General features: G+C 36.0%; 1 protein-coding gene and 1 pseudogene across 1 annotated transcript in view; both read left to right on the forward strand.

Annotated features, from left to right (window-relative positions):
- The window catches only part of Vegfc (vascular endothelial growth factor C), a 114470-nt gene that overhangs the window by 56140 nt on the left and 42943 nt on the right, over nucleotides 1–15387 (forward strand). The gene's annotated exons all lie outside the window — the stretch shown is intronic.
- LOC102009792 lies at nucleotides 7019–9259 on the forward strand (annotated as a pseudogene).

The following is a 15387-nucleotide window of genomic DNA, read 5'->3' on the forward strand; positions in this document are numbered from 1 at the left end:
GTTATTATCAACCTCTAATTAATCTATTAATATTTTTATGTAACAGACATGTATTGAGTGCTTGCTATTCATTTCTTGATCATTGAGTTGTTCATTTCTATCAGTAAGTGCTCACTGAGGTCCTACTAAATGTAACAAATTCCTTAAGGTGCAATGAAAGAAAGAATTAACCTGACCATAGGACAAATATTGTTTGTGTTTTTTAAGATAGTTATTTCTTTTTTTTTTTTTTTTGGTACTGGGAATCGAACTCATGACCTCAAGCTTGCCAGGCAAGTGCTTATGCTGCTGAGCTACATCCCGGGCCCTTTAAGATAGTTCTTGGAATATTTCCTTTTGAAATGTTTCATGATCAGTGGCACTTTTTATTCTGAAAATTCTAAACAATGCAAAATATACATAAGCAAATATAAATATGCAAATATATATAGCCTAAGTCATTTGGAGACAAGTCTAGTAAATAAGACGAGTACTTTGATAGTGAAGTCTAGTTTTAATCAGTTTGCATATACATACAAATAATGAGATAAATTGTTTGTTTTGTATTCTGAAAAGAATTCAAACTTATGGCTTGAACATGTGGCTAGTCCAGACCTTCTTCACAGCCCCTCTGGATAAACTTCCCAAACAACTAGGCAGAGAAATACTAGTACTTACATTTTCCTGCTCTAAATTAAGTAGGCTGGGGCTGGGGAGTTAGCTCAGCGGCAAAATCGCCTGCTTGGCAAGCGCAAGGTCGTGAGTTTGGTTCCCGGTACCGGAGAAAAACCAAAAAAAAAACCAAAAAATAAATAAATTAAGTAGGCTGGAGCCTGGTTTTTTTCCAGACAAATATGACCACCAGCAAGCTATAAACAAATGGATAAGTGCCCTGAACCAGTGTAAAAACTACAAAGTCACCACTTAATTTAAATGTGTCAGGAGTCACTCTTATTAGGTGATCCAGAGAGTGACATCAAACTCTTGAAAGTTTGATTTTAGTTACTATCTTGAGTCATTTTGGTCTAGAACAGATTCTACACATTGTCTCCTGGGATGATTAAGTGATCACAGTTTTTACAATTGTCCTACAGTTAAATTTTGCAGTACCCAATTCTCTGTCCATTGCAAGCTGCCAAAATTATAAAACACAGTTGCATATTATCCTGTTATTTAGACTTGAAAGTATCTGCTAATTTTTTATATTTTTCCTGAAAGATTTCAGAACCTTTTCCTCATCTTTTCAAACTGTAGTTTTATTTGTACCTTTTGTTTGTTTTGACATCCTGTTCCTTCAAGTGGACTTCAAATAGAGTGTGTCTAATTCATTGTGGTCATCATCATAACCAGTGAACCTTTATTCATCCACAGAGGAGGTGCCACAGTGTCTCTCATTGTTTGCAAAACATTCTCATCTTCTCTTTTCTACATTTGCAGCTTATAAAGATACATAAATATATGGCAAATTTGACAATGACGTATAGTAGGAGCTGAAACTATGGATGGTTTTTGAATAGTCACAAAGGAATAAAACATGCAAAATAAATTGTGAACAGTTGTGATTTTTCCAAAGAACAATTTATTTGGAAAAAAGTAGTTATACTACAAAAGTTAAATAACTAGGCAATTTTTATGATTCTTTTGTTCAGAACATGAACAAAATGAATTTATATTGATTTATGGGAATTTATAAAAAGTAGAGGAAATACATTTTCCCTTTTCATTCAAATAACTTTTATCACAAATATTACATGAGTTACATAAACACTAAAAAAAGTTTTTGTGAAATATTGAAGAAATTTTGGATTAATCTATACTTGTTAATCTGAAATATTTAAATTTGCAATGTTAAATTTAAAAATTATACAATATTTTCAAACAAATTTATAATGTAATCCCTTTATTTCAGATAACTAATTTAAAGTTTGTTTGCATTTCTTTTTAGCTGTTGGTTTATATTTGACTTTAGAATGTTTATCAGTTAATATGACAAAATGGGTGGTCTTTTAATTAATAGTCTCACTGAAGATTATAAATAGTGTAGTTTTGATATGACCATTTAAAACTTCTACACTAATACATTGAATGGTTTGTTTAATACTTAAAATTTGTTATCATTTTGAACTAGAAAGATCATTATTTTAAAATACATCCTTAAAAATAAAGTGAGTTATGTTTCATTGTGTAGCTCATTGATAAATATTTAGTCTATAGTTTGGTCTGTCGCTCTGTTTAGATAAGAATTGTTTTGAATGTAGTGAACACTATGTTATTTGGGAATATGAAAAACATTGAAGCAGTTAGCAACCAACAATTTTAAAAAAGAAATATTTTTAAAAATCACTATAATAAGTACCCTGATTGAAATGAATATGTATGAGTCTTTCCTTATATGTGTAAGAATTTATTTTTTTTATTTTTAATTTTTTTTGTACCGGGAATCGAAATCATGACCTTAAGCTTGCCAGGCAGGTGCTGTGCCACTGAGCTATATCCCACATCCATGTGTAAGAATTTAAACTTCACAGTACCCAATTCTCTTGGCAAGAATCTCAGGAAAAAAAGCTGAATATTGATGGAGTTTTAGTTAAGTGTACTAAGTGTGGACTATACTGAGTTCTGAAAACACATCATCCATTTAATGACCAGCAGAAATTATGAAGCATGTGCATATGTTGTATTCTCTTTATAGCAGCACTGGTTGTGGCACAGAGAGCCTAAATGCTGTACTCAAGTTCCACAGATGACAAGGGTACAGGGAGTAAAACTCTAGGCCAGCTCTAAAACCTAGTCCCTGAACTATTTAGTCGTATAGGCAAATGGTTACATGAAGACGTGAATCAGAAGAGAACACTGCAAAATTTAACTATAGGACAATTGTAAAAACTGTGATCACTTAATTATGAAAGTTTGCTTAAATTATGAATGAACTTGAACAAACTGTGAAACTCAGAACTGACATTTTCCAAAAGTATGCACCCTTTTATTTTTATATTAATGATTTACTTGCAAGTTATTTCCAAAATTATCCTGCTTATTCAAGAAATACTTCTCAGACCTGATTCCTTTCTAAAATTTGTGGCTATGAAAATTAAAGCATATGTCTCCATGGAGTGGGTAATTCTCCAAGATACAGATGGAACCTTTTCTCTAGCAGAAAACAGTGGAAGGAAATCCATTTCTGAAGGGACTGCTACTTCTGTCTCAATTAAAGTAAATTGGTTTATAAAAATCTTTGCTATTTGAGGTAGATATTATAGAAAGTTATGTAAATATGCCAATATATATGAAATACATTTCAAAAGATTATGAGAAAAATGTATATACCTCATTAAAACAATTGCAGTCTTCACAAATGATAATTTTGAAAATGACCCAAGTGACAGACATCTCTTTGAAGCAGTAGACAGGATGCCACTGGGTGTGATGTCCAGTCACACCTGCAGTTCACTGTTCCCCCTCCTGAGTCCAAGTGTAAGCCTTGCAGTGCTCCCTTCACCGTGGCCTTGATCAGAAATTTACATCTGTAAGCTATTAAATTTTGTTTCTAAGTATTAACTGTTCCACTGAGTTCTTTCTACACACCTAAAGAGGCAAAAATAGAAATTTAATTTCTGGGCAAATTCCCTTTAGGAACCTCTGTCCAGAACATCTAGTGCTGAAACAAGTAAGGTAGTGGGAGTGCATATGTACTTGTAGCATATTTCTTTTTCTTTTCTTTTCTTTTCTTTTCTTTTCTTTTCTTTTCTTTTCTTTTCTTTTCTTTTCTGTTTCATAGTATGTAAAGAATAGAACTGGTTAAAACGCCTATGAGTCAAAATGCTAGCTTTTTAATATCCAATAAGTGGAATAAATTTGCAATATTCTAATAATAACTTAATACTGTTAACTTATTATTTATTGTGTTCAGTATGTATCTACGCAAAATAATTCTCATTTGTTCATGTAAAAGCACACAATCACTAACCTTGCCCTGATAGAATAACAAGAAAAAAAACCTTTCATTTCATCCTAAACTTAAAGAAAAAAGTACTACATAAAAGCAATTTGATATTTTGAAAAATCTAAAGTTATATAATTAACTGAAAATATATTTTCACTTATAATTCAAAAGGTGGTTTTGAAGGGCGAGGGATATAGCTCAGTGGCCCAGCACCTGCCTGGCAAGGGCAAGTCCTGAGTTTGATTCCTGGAGCCAAAAAATAAAAAGATGGTTTTGAGAAATTGTAATTTGGGATCTAAAAATTATATTTGTATCACTTTGCAGTTAGCAAGGGATAAAGAAAGGAATTCTAAGTGAAGAAAGAGCCAAGGAAAAATGTTCCCAATAGACTGAGAAGCAGCAGTGAAATTCCAGGAAGAGCAATCCTTTCAAAACAGACAACTTTCTTTTTTTTTTTTTTTTTTTTGTTTGTTTTTCTCCGGTACCAGGAACCGAACTCACGACCTTGCGCTTGCCAGGCAAGCGCTTTTGCCGCTGAGCTAAATCCCCAGCCCCACAGACAACTTTCTTAAAATAATAAAAAATAAAAAGCAAAACCTGGGGACATAAGAGGAAAGATGGAATAAGAAAATGCTAATGAAAGAGAACAGACATAAATGCCTAAAATGCATTAGACATTTTAAAATGTGAGATGCAAATCAGTTTTACAAGATTGCTTAGTAATTAAAAAATGAAAACAAATAAGTAAAAAGGAAAGAAATAGATATATTCTTTCAAAGCAAAAAGCTGGTCTCATTTCAGATGGTACCTTCAGTAAAATTAAAAATATTTGCAAATGTTATTTGCATTGAAAATCATTTAAAGTAAAAAGAAAATTATGACAATATTTTCAAATTGTGTTTATTAAATTCCTGCTTTCCTACAGTCATGAAGTTATCATTCTGTTTGTTTTTCTTTATTATTTTTATTATAAAACCACATACCTGAAAATTAGGTGTCTAGTTCTTGACAGCCCTTTCATAAATGAAATCTTAAATTTGGGATCATGGACATGCATGTACATATATTTGAACCTTCATACTATTTTATTCTGACCATTTTCTTGTCAAACATGTACTTTTACAATTCCCTAGGTTTCCCCCACACAACTCTGATATTTTAACACTTTCTTAAATTCCACTAATTGCTTTCATTCATGCAAGAAATTATTCTATGTTAAGTTGACATTTGACTTTGATAGTCTATAAAAGTATTACATTCTGTTGTAAATTTTGAGCATTTGTTTTGGAAGTTGTTATCTATTTTCTGTACGAAACTAATGATGATTTTTCTAAAATGAAAAACAATATGATAGTGCCTTCTGTTTCCTGAGCATTTGTAGAGTACTGAATTCACTCATAATACATTTGGGGTGGTTTTATATCATTATATGTATCAGTAGTATGTGCCTTTTAATTTCTGCATAGTAATTCAGTTGTATGAATATACCATTGTATTTCATATATTCAAAATGTTCAGTTTTAATTATTATGAATAAATTTTCCACAAATACATGCACAGGATCTTTTTATGAACATAAGTTGTCATTTCCTTGAATAAATACTTAGGAGGGAGACTGTTGATAAGTGTGTGTTCAGCTTTATAGGAAATTGGCCAATTATTTTTGTAAAGTCAGAGTTCCAGTTGCTGCACATCCTTACTAGCACTTAGTATTCCATTTCTTTAATCTATTCTCGTGGATGTGAAATAAAATCTTCCTAAGGCTTTAAAGGCATTTCTCTAATAACAGTTCATATTATTTCTTAGTTATACGTCATTTCTTCTCTTATTTAATGAGCTATCTGATCAGATCATTGATGTTCAGACTCTTTTTCATATATCTAGTACCACTTGAATACAAATTTTAGTGAAATAACTTCACATATTTTGTGCTTCTTTAAAAACGTGTTTGTTTTATTTATTTGGAAAGTTCTTCATGTATTCTGTATATAAATCAATTTATCTGATTCATGATTTGAGAATACTTTATACACTGTGGGCTTATCTTTTAATTTTTTAATGGTTTTCTTTGAAGAACAAAACTTTAATTTTCATGAAGTTCAACTTTTATCTTTGAAATTACACTTTTGATCTCACATCTAGGATATACCTAATTCGAGGGCATAGAGATGAAATTACTTTTTATTCTAATACTTTCATAGTCTTGTTAACTCTTACATATAAGTGTATAGTGTATTTTATGTTAATTTATGAGTAAGGTGAAAAGTGAGGGTGTGTTTTTGCTATTGTCTTACTCATTTTGCTTTTGTTTTTCTATATAATTAGCCAGTTGTTTTAGTACCATCTGTTGAATACACCATCCTTTTCCCCCATTGATTTGCCTTGATATGTTTGTCAAAAATCTTTTAACTAGAAATATAGGATTGAAGGGTGGAGTTAGGGATTATTCTAGACTCGCTTGTCTGACCTATCGATGCTTTAGCCAATTTCAGGACTGTTTTAACTAGTGTACTGTTAGAGAAAATTTGAAGCTGGATGTGAGTCCTGTAACTTTTTTCTTTTTTAAAATTATTTTCTACAGGAGGTTTTGGTGAGTCAGATTAAGAACATTCTTGAGGGTCTTTGCGCATATAACTTTGATTTCTGCTAACAGTACTGCAAGGCTGCATCTTCTGAAGTCACACTGCGTGGACCCTCACACACTGCGATCCTTGCAGCTTGACCCACTCCCTCACGTAGAGGGCTCAGACTTGTTCTTCCTGACCTAAACACAACATAGTTACTTCAGACTCTGAGGACTGTCAACGTCTGTTGCACTGAACTCTTGTTGTTTCTTGAAGTTTGCTGGTTGTGTTCCTAGTGCAAGGTGGAATCTAAGTGAGTGCACTGAGTCGGCAGTCCAGTGAAGATGTTTGGGCCACTGCTTGCCCCATACACACAAGCTAGCAGAAACATCACGACCTTGTCATGTAGAATAATGGGAGGAAGGACGAAGTACTCCATGATCAGATCAGCAAGAGGACCTTGTTAAAGAGATGCTGGCCCCAAGCATTACCAGGCTGCACATGGCGATGTCCCTGCCCTTAGGATGAGGTCATGAACTTGATGAAGTCTCCTGGGAGCTGTGAGTGTGGTGAGGAGGCCCGACTAGAAACAGAGTGAATTCTGATGGAAGAGACTGACCTCACTTAAAGCCGTGGACACAAAAATCTTCTGGACATTTCTGCAAGCAAATTTCTGCATGTTCAGTTATTTGAGAAAAGGACAGTGCAGCTCCCAAGACAGAAATCCATATACTTTTCAGCTGAAGCCAGTGTGACTGGGAGTGGCGTCTGACATAAGAACAGTGTGGGAACAAGTGCCAAAGCTGAAAACGTAATTAAAAATGTGACACTTCCAAATTATTTTTGTTTTTTCAGTACTATGTGGGTTTTTATTTTTATTTTATTTTACACTTTTGCTTTTTGTTGTTACGCACTTGCAGAACGTGATGATTTATTCATTTTGGTGAGTGGTGAGTTGGTAACTATTGTTTTCCTATTTCCTGTCCTACTCTTTCCTTGTCTTCCCTTCCTTTCCCTACCCTTTGCCTATCCTAATCCTGCCGGTGATAACCAGCAGGTAGTTACTAACTTTGCTAGTTAGGGCATATTTAGGAATTTATTTTTCTTCCTTTAAATCATACAAAGAAGACTGATGTCTAGACACTGAAGGTAACAATGAAGAAGCTCACATATGCTGCACAACTCACATGGATGTGGACCGTCAGAAGTTACCTCCCACATTGGGCACATCTCGAGCTTGAGGTTTAAATTCAGCAGCTTCCTGTGCAAAGAAACAAACTTGCATAGAAAACTACACACTGTTAAAAACAACCAACAAGAGAAATGTATAAAAGTGAAATTGACAAGACACATCTTTACAGGAGAGAGGTTGCTGTAAAAATAATTGACAAAACTCCATTGAATCGAAGAAGACTACAGAAGTTTTTCCAGTAAGTAAAAATAGTGAAAATTTTAAATCATCCAAATAGTGAAGTTGTCTGAAGTCACTGAAACTGAAAAATCACTCTACTTAATTGTGGAACATGCAAACAGAGCTAAAGTATTTCACTATTTGGTTACACTGGAGAATGAAGGAAAAAGAAGCAAGAGCTAAATTTAGACAGATTATGTGTGCAGCATAATATTGCCATGAAAATATTGTTCACCAGGTCCTCAAGGCAGAAAATATATTGTTAGATGTGGATATGAACATTAGAAACAGCAGATTTTGTTTTTAGTTGTGAATTTATTGTTGACAATAAAGTAGACATTTTTATGGTAGTCCTCTGTGTGCTGCCAGGGAAAGGAGTATGACGGGCCAGAAGTCGATGTGTGGATTGTTAGGGTCACTTTGTATACTCTAGTAAGTGGATCTTTCCTTTCTGTGAATAAAATCTGAAGGAAATGAGTGAGAGTGTAAGGAAATATGGAATCCCTTTCCACATGTCCACAGACTGTGGAAAGCTTATCAGGTGTGTCCTAGTTCTAAGCAAGGCGGTCTAGAGCAAATCTGGAGGGGCAGGTGGATCACTGCAGGGCAAGAAGCATTTGAACCATTCATTGATCCAGAACTGAACATCTCAGACCAGAAAAGAATAGATATGGTGCTAACAAGATTTCCACAAGAAGAAATTCAGGAATCTCTTAGTGAAATGAAATTTCATGAAATCATAGCTAACATACTTGTTGCTGAGGGAAAAAAATCCTCTGGGTTGGAGGCTAGCAGGATCCAGATCTAGCAGGAACCTTTCACTTGCCAGCGTGAGGCCAAGCCGTGAACTCAGCAACCGCACAGGCCAGTCTGATCACCGCAGGGTGCAGAGAAGCGTTTCTTCTAGCCAAAAGCAGAGACTGTAGAGTGAGCCTGCTGGATTAATATTCCTTCAGTTGTTGCATATCCGTGGAATGAGAGCAGCACCACAGAGAGTAACTTCAAAGAAGATGGAATCCCCTACCAGAGATCTTGCAGCAGTGCACTGGGAGGAAAGAATATTCATAGTTCCTATGTGTGGGAACTCAAGTAAGCTCAACAAGGCAAATACTCCTAACACAAGAAAAAGCCTGCTGTTCCCAGTAGCAGCACAGCATCGGGTGGAACAACATGGCCACACATTTGCAGTGAGAGAACCGTTGCAGACAGACAGTGATTCAGAATGGCAACACTGTTCCTGATCAGAGAACTCCAGTACTTCAACCCATAGTATTAGCAGTGCAACCACCGGGAATCCAAGTCCACTTCGCCAAAGCCACTGTCCCTCTTAGCACTTTCTGTGTCCGGCCCCAAGAGTGGTGAACTATAGCCTACAGTGGCTCACCTGCCTTGCCCAGCTTGTCCCATGAAATCATACCACTGTTCCAGACACAGAATTGAGGCTCTACTAATTTGGTTTTTTTTTTTTTTTTAGTAAATTAACTTTAAAATTCACAGGGTGTTGCAGTGTATCTGACAAGCAAAGGGATAAAGACAAAAAGCAAAACCTTGATCCCTGCACTTCATCTGGAGCATGAAAGCCACTGGTTCTGTGGATCCCATGGATGTGATACAGGAGAGCTGCAAAGTGCTGGATGCCACAGGCTGTGGTTATGTGTAGAGCAAGCCCTTGTGGCTCTTCCACATGCAAGGCACACAGTATTTGGTTCAGTGGGAGGTGCTAAGACTGTCTCTGAACAGGCTCCACTTTAAGCAGAACTCAGGGACATTCACGACTTGAAAATACTGTTTTCAAAATTGCCAATAAAAATTGCTAAAGCTGTAACCCAGCAATTATGATGTAAAGTAGCATTTAAAGTGTTTTCCTGAAAAAAATTAATTTATATATTTGGGGTTTTTTTTGGTTTTTCTCCGGTACCAGGAACCGAACTCACGACCTTGCGCTTGCCAGGCAGGCGCTTTTGCTGCTGAGCTAAATCCCCAGCCCCTATTTGGGGTTCTTTGTACACATTTTAACACCAGCTTGAAATTTCTACAAAAAATCCTGGTGAAATTTTTTTGTTTGTTTGTTTGGTTGGTGTTTTGTTGGGTGTTGTTTTGTTTTGTTTTTCTCCAGTACCGGGAACAGAACTCACAACCTTGCGCTTCCCAGGCAAGCGCTTTGCCACTGAGCTAAATCCCCAGCCCCCTGGTGAAATTTTGATAGAGATCAAATTTAATTTATAGATCAGTGTGGGGAAAGTTTTCATTATGAGAGTGGTTCAAGCTATGAACATTGTAGGAGTATCCATTTGCTTAGATCTTTCATTTCTGTGAGCAAAGTTGTATACTTTTCACTACATAGGTCTTGTTCCTCTTTAAGCAAATCGATTCCCAACTCATTTACTATGTAAGGCATGGCTATGAGTGCAGTTATTGTCTTGATTTCATTTTGTGACTATTGGTTGCCAGTGTATCAAAATATAATTGATTTTTGTGTATTGGTCTTATAATTCGTAACCCTGTTAAAATTCATTTTTCAGTTCTAATAGTTTTTTGTGTTTCCTTAAATTTTTCTGTATGTAGATCATATAGTCTCTGGGTAAAGACACCTTTATGTCTACCCTTCTTTGAATGTCCCTATTCTGTTAATTAATTTGCATAATTGCACTAGCTGTTACCTCCAGGTTGAATTGAAACCGTGCAAGCAGACTTTGCCTCATTTCAAGTAATGGGGAAGCACTCAGTCTTCTGTCAAATATGATGGTAACTGTATGTCAGTAGATACCTTTTCTAAGAATGAGGATGCTCAAACTTCTAGTTTACTGAAAGTTTTATCAAGATTGAGTATTAGATTTTTGTTAAATGTATTTATGTGTATTATTGAGATGCTATGTGATGTTTTTCTTTTTTATTAATAGGGTTTATTTCTGTAGACTGATTATCAGATGTTAAAACTTCTGGGCTTGTACTTCTGGGCTAGAGCTCATTTTCACAGTTGTTACCTTGTTTATTTGTTGCTAGATTCAGTTTGCTGTTTTGCTAACAAACATTTTGACTCGATGTTTCTAAGAAACATACCTCTGAGAAATTGTTTCATACCCATATGTTTCTCTAACTTTGGTATCAGTTTAATCAGTGGCATCATTAAAATAGGATGTGTTTTATCCTATTCTATGGTTTGGAAAATGCTTGGGGTAGGATTGGTACAATTTCTTCCTTAAAGATTTTTATGAACTCACAGTCATTTCCATCTGGGTTTGCGGTGTGGTTTTTAGAAAGATTTCACTTGCTAATTCAGTTTATTTGTTAAGTCAAATTAATAGATAAGTGTACAGAGATCCCCTTCAACTGCAATGGCCACAATAGGAAACATCTCAGCAAACAACTATGTAACTTTTCCCTGTAGTCACAAAGAGGTACAAAATTCTGTAGAGATAAAACATTCTGCAGAGATGAAACATTCTCTAGCTTTGTTGTGTGTGTAGCATTGTGTGGGTGACTGGGTGTTGGTGGTTGAAGGACTCTTAAGTCTGGCTACAAGCCGTCATGGAAGCAGGAGGGCAAAGGGCTTGGTGTTCTAGTCACTTTCTGATTGCTGAGGCACAATGCTCTGCCTTCCATGATGTAAGGAAAAAGTAGTTTCTTGTTCTCGCTTTTCAGTCTGTTAGTTTTCTGCCTCCAAGGAAGTAAGTGTGTGGCAGAGAGAGCTGGGAGAAATGTTACTTACTGCGTTGCCAGTCAGCCAAGGTTCTTCTACCCAATTCAGATAGAAGCTGAATTGACAAAGTGCAGCTCTGGCAGTCCTGGCAACATTGGATAATGCTGAGACCAGCTGTTGACACAACCACCTGTTAGTCTCTGCTGTTGCTGGCCACCACCTTGCGGTGCAGATTCGTGCTGGACACCATAGACCAACTCCGCTGGCTGGGGTTTCTTCTTTGGGAGGCATTTTATATCTTATAGATACACTATTTTGCAGGCAAGCTTTTTTTCTGATCTCAGTATCTTCCTCTTCCCTCAACCCCTTCTCCCCTTTTCTTCCCTCCCTCTCCTTTTTCACCCTTCTCCCTCTATCTTTATATGCTTTTCAGCTTTGTTTTCTGGTAGGGTAGGACTATATTCAGGTAAAATGGTAATAATCATACACTACTCCTGTTACTACTACTATACTGTCACTACTGCTATTAATTAATAAGAGATTTGGTCCAGACAGGAAGTGGCAATGCTTTAGGGTGTCCTGTTAGAGCTTCTGATGCAGTTCAGGGAATGTGAGTCCACATCCTGGAGTTAGATTCCAGAGTTTGAGGGAAGCAATTAATCAATGGCTGATTTATCGGGCTCTGAGAGCAATTTGATAATCCTGTATGTTATGTGAGGAAAAGAAGGGCTGGAGGTCTAAGTTGTAATATAATTCTCTCTTTCCCATGCCCTAAATTATTGACTTTTAGAATGTATTTGTAAGGCTATTTGTTAATTCGGTTTACCTTGCATGACACAGAGGAAGAAAAATACAACTAAGTGCTTGGAAAATTTCTACTTAAAATACGAAATGAATGCGAGTTTTCTTTACTATAATTTTCATGAATTAATACTTTCATGAGTAAAATATTTTATTTTTATTGAACTATCATTAGACTAAGGTTTTCCATTTTCCCTCCCTCCCTCTTTTAAAAATTCCCTGCTTTCTTGCATTTTATTTCATAAGAAAATTTTAAACTTTCTTCTAACACTCAACTACTCATATTTGATTTTAATTGAATTTGAAAATGTTCAGATTAAAGGAATGTAAATTTCCTGTGTTTATTCCTACATTGACTTAACTTCCAATACTAACATAATGAAAAAATTAGTTAAAATACAAATACTCTACTGTTCCTTCACTGTTCACTCAAATAAAGAAAATTGTGCTTATTTTGTTTTTTTCTAGATTCAGACTAAACAGGGAACAACTTCTAAAATGAGATCTTACCTATTTTAAGAAGATAAATATATCATTATATTTACTTTTTTGACAGTTTTAATAAGCTTTAAGTTAAATTATCTTTAAATAATTTTCTGATTTACCTTGGTTTTAGAAAAATGTTATCTATAAAATTATTTCATGACATGAAAGGAAATTGCTTGTGCCTACTCTTTTCTTTTATTCTTTCTCTGAATACTATAATCCAAGTATGCTATGAGGGAGCAAGTGTTCACTGTGCAAACGGCCAGGTACGGGCGTGAATTGGAGTAAGCCAAAGACTCTAAGTTAGGGTTACACTGTCTGAAATGATAGAAAGGAAAAAATGCTTAACTAGACTGTGTAAGTCAGGGTATTAGCGACAGTGGATAGAAAAGTGTAACAACTTTTTGGCATTTAAACTGAAACCGTAATGAAGACAAGGCATCAGTCACCTATAGTGCCAGGATAATATAATTCCAGGAAAAAGACACAATGTTTGCTAAAGTTTTAGCCATGAAAAAAGCTTGGAGTTTATGAGAGATGAAAGTTGCATGAGTGACTGTGGAAATGAAATGGAATGACATGGGAGAGAGTTGGAAAGTTAACAGGAGCCAGACAATTCCCAGCCTTCATGTTGGTAGGTGGGTTTTATTTCTAGTGAGAAACCAGATTAAATGAGTGACATCTTCATTCAGTGAGCATTGATCAAGGGTTCCTGTGATGTCTGGTGAAAGCTAATTGGAGGAATCAGTAGAGCAACTGAGAAGACTGATTATGAGGTTACACAGGCAATCAGGCAGAGATGGCAGCGGTTTAGAGAACGAGGTTTGCAGGGGATATGGGGAGCACTGCTGTGACAGTAAGAATATTAAGACTTGCTGAGAGACGCATGATTGACAAACTGGTAAGTTTACTTAGGTTTGTAAGATGGGAGAAACTGGGGAGGAAATGGATTTGGAGAGAAAATTAATGAATTCCATTTTAAATATTTTAGAAATGAGATCTTGAGAAATCTAATGGCAGTTAGCTTTGAGGAAAAATGTAGTCTTGATACATGCATCTCAGTCCTCAGAAACAGCTCATTTGGGGAGGGTTAGGGTCGGATGAAGCTATGTAGGAGTGTAACAAAAGGGAACTATTTCTGAAACCTTAGAACTCACATTGGGATAATGGATAGAAGTTAGCAAAGGTTATTGATAATAATAGAACAAAGAGGAGAAAAAGGAAGAGCATGGTCTCGGAGACAAAGCACACACAGTTTTAAAAAGAGTAACACACCGAAGAGAAGATATGATGGGGCAAAGAGCATCCGTGAAAGTTGTTGGGATCTGGTTCTGGTGGAGAAATGGGAACAAAAAACAGTTGGAGTGTGGACGGAAGCCTTGGAAATGGAGAAACACGCAAGTGTAGACCTTTTCAAAAATTTAAACTCGAGCTGAGCATGACGTGCCTGCAATCCCAGCACTTGAGAGGCTGAGCAGGAGGATGGCTGAGAGTTCCAGGCCAGCCTGGACTCCATAGTGAGTTCAAGGCCAGCCTGAAGTACATAGCAAGAGCCTGTCTCAAAGAACCTCACCCTACCAAAAAAAGTCAAAAATTTAAGCTCTGAAGGAGAGCAGAAAATGGCAGTAGGTCATAAGGTTATAGGCTTATAAAGGGTTTTTCTCCTGCTATTATTTTCTGTATGCTCTTATCTGTTTTTTAAATTTGTGAAAGGAACAACCTTGTATGCTAATAGGAATGAGAAAGAAAAAAAGGTGAATATGCTGAAGAGAGGACAATGACAGAGTCAAGTGTTGCTACAAAAGGAACAAGAAAAAAAGTATGCAAGAACCTGTGCAGTTAATAGCTTTGGAGAAAGATTGGGAGCTCCAGTGTATATAACAGAGGTGCTATTTAACATCTGCTATTTTTTTCATTGAATTATGAAGCATAGTTTTTACTGAAAACATGACTGAGAGACCAAAGCAGTTGGAGAGGGTTTGTAATTAGAATGGTAATAAATCGACATGCACTAAATGAACTGGTGGTAATCATTGCTAAATAAAAAATAATTCTGCCACTTGTTAAAGTGGTATGAGAGATTTCATTCAGGACTGTGGTGGTAGGTGTCAAGAGTTTTGCCATAGGGAGAAAGATCAGGTTCCAGTCCAAACAGAAGAGTAGGTGGGGATTGATAGTCTCATGGCAGGTTGGATGTGGGAGTTAGTGAATGAAAACTTGAAGGAAACATCAGCCTAGGGAAATTCTTGTTAAGCCCACTTCATAGGACTCTATGAAAATAATACATAAGTGCACATAGTACATAGGTGTTCTGTTTATCAATAGGTATATATAGGCATATAAAGTAAGAGCTCCGGAGTGAACTGCTTCTTTGATTAACACAGCTGGAAATATTCCATTAGTGAGATTTCTTGGCACTGAGACACAGTAGTCAATACCCACAACTTGGAGGAGAGAGTGAATTTGCTTACTGTGTCAGTCCATTATTGGCTACCTGCAAGGTAAGAACATCACAGCAGAAAGACATGGTGGAGCAAAGCTAACCACTCATGGCAGCTGGGAA

The sequence above is a fragment of the Chinchilla lanigera genome, unplaced genomic scaffold, assembly GCF_000276665.1.
Source record: "Chinchilla lanigera isolate Chin_1 unplaced genomic scaffold, ChiLan1.0 scaffold00002, whole genome shotgun sequence".
Taxonomy (NCBI): domain Eukaryota; kingdom Metazoa; phylum Chordata; class Mammalia; order Rodentia; family Chinchillidae; genus Chinchilla; species Chinchilla lanigera.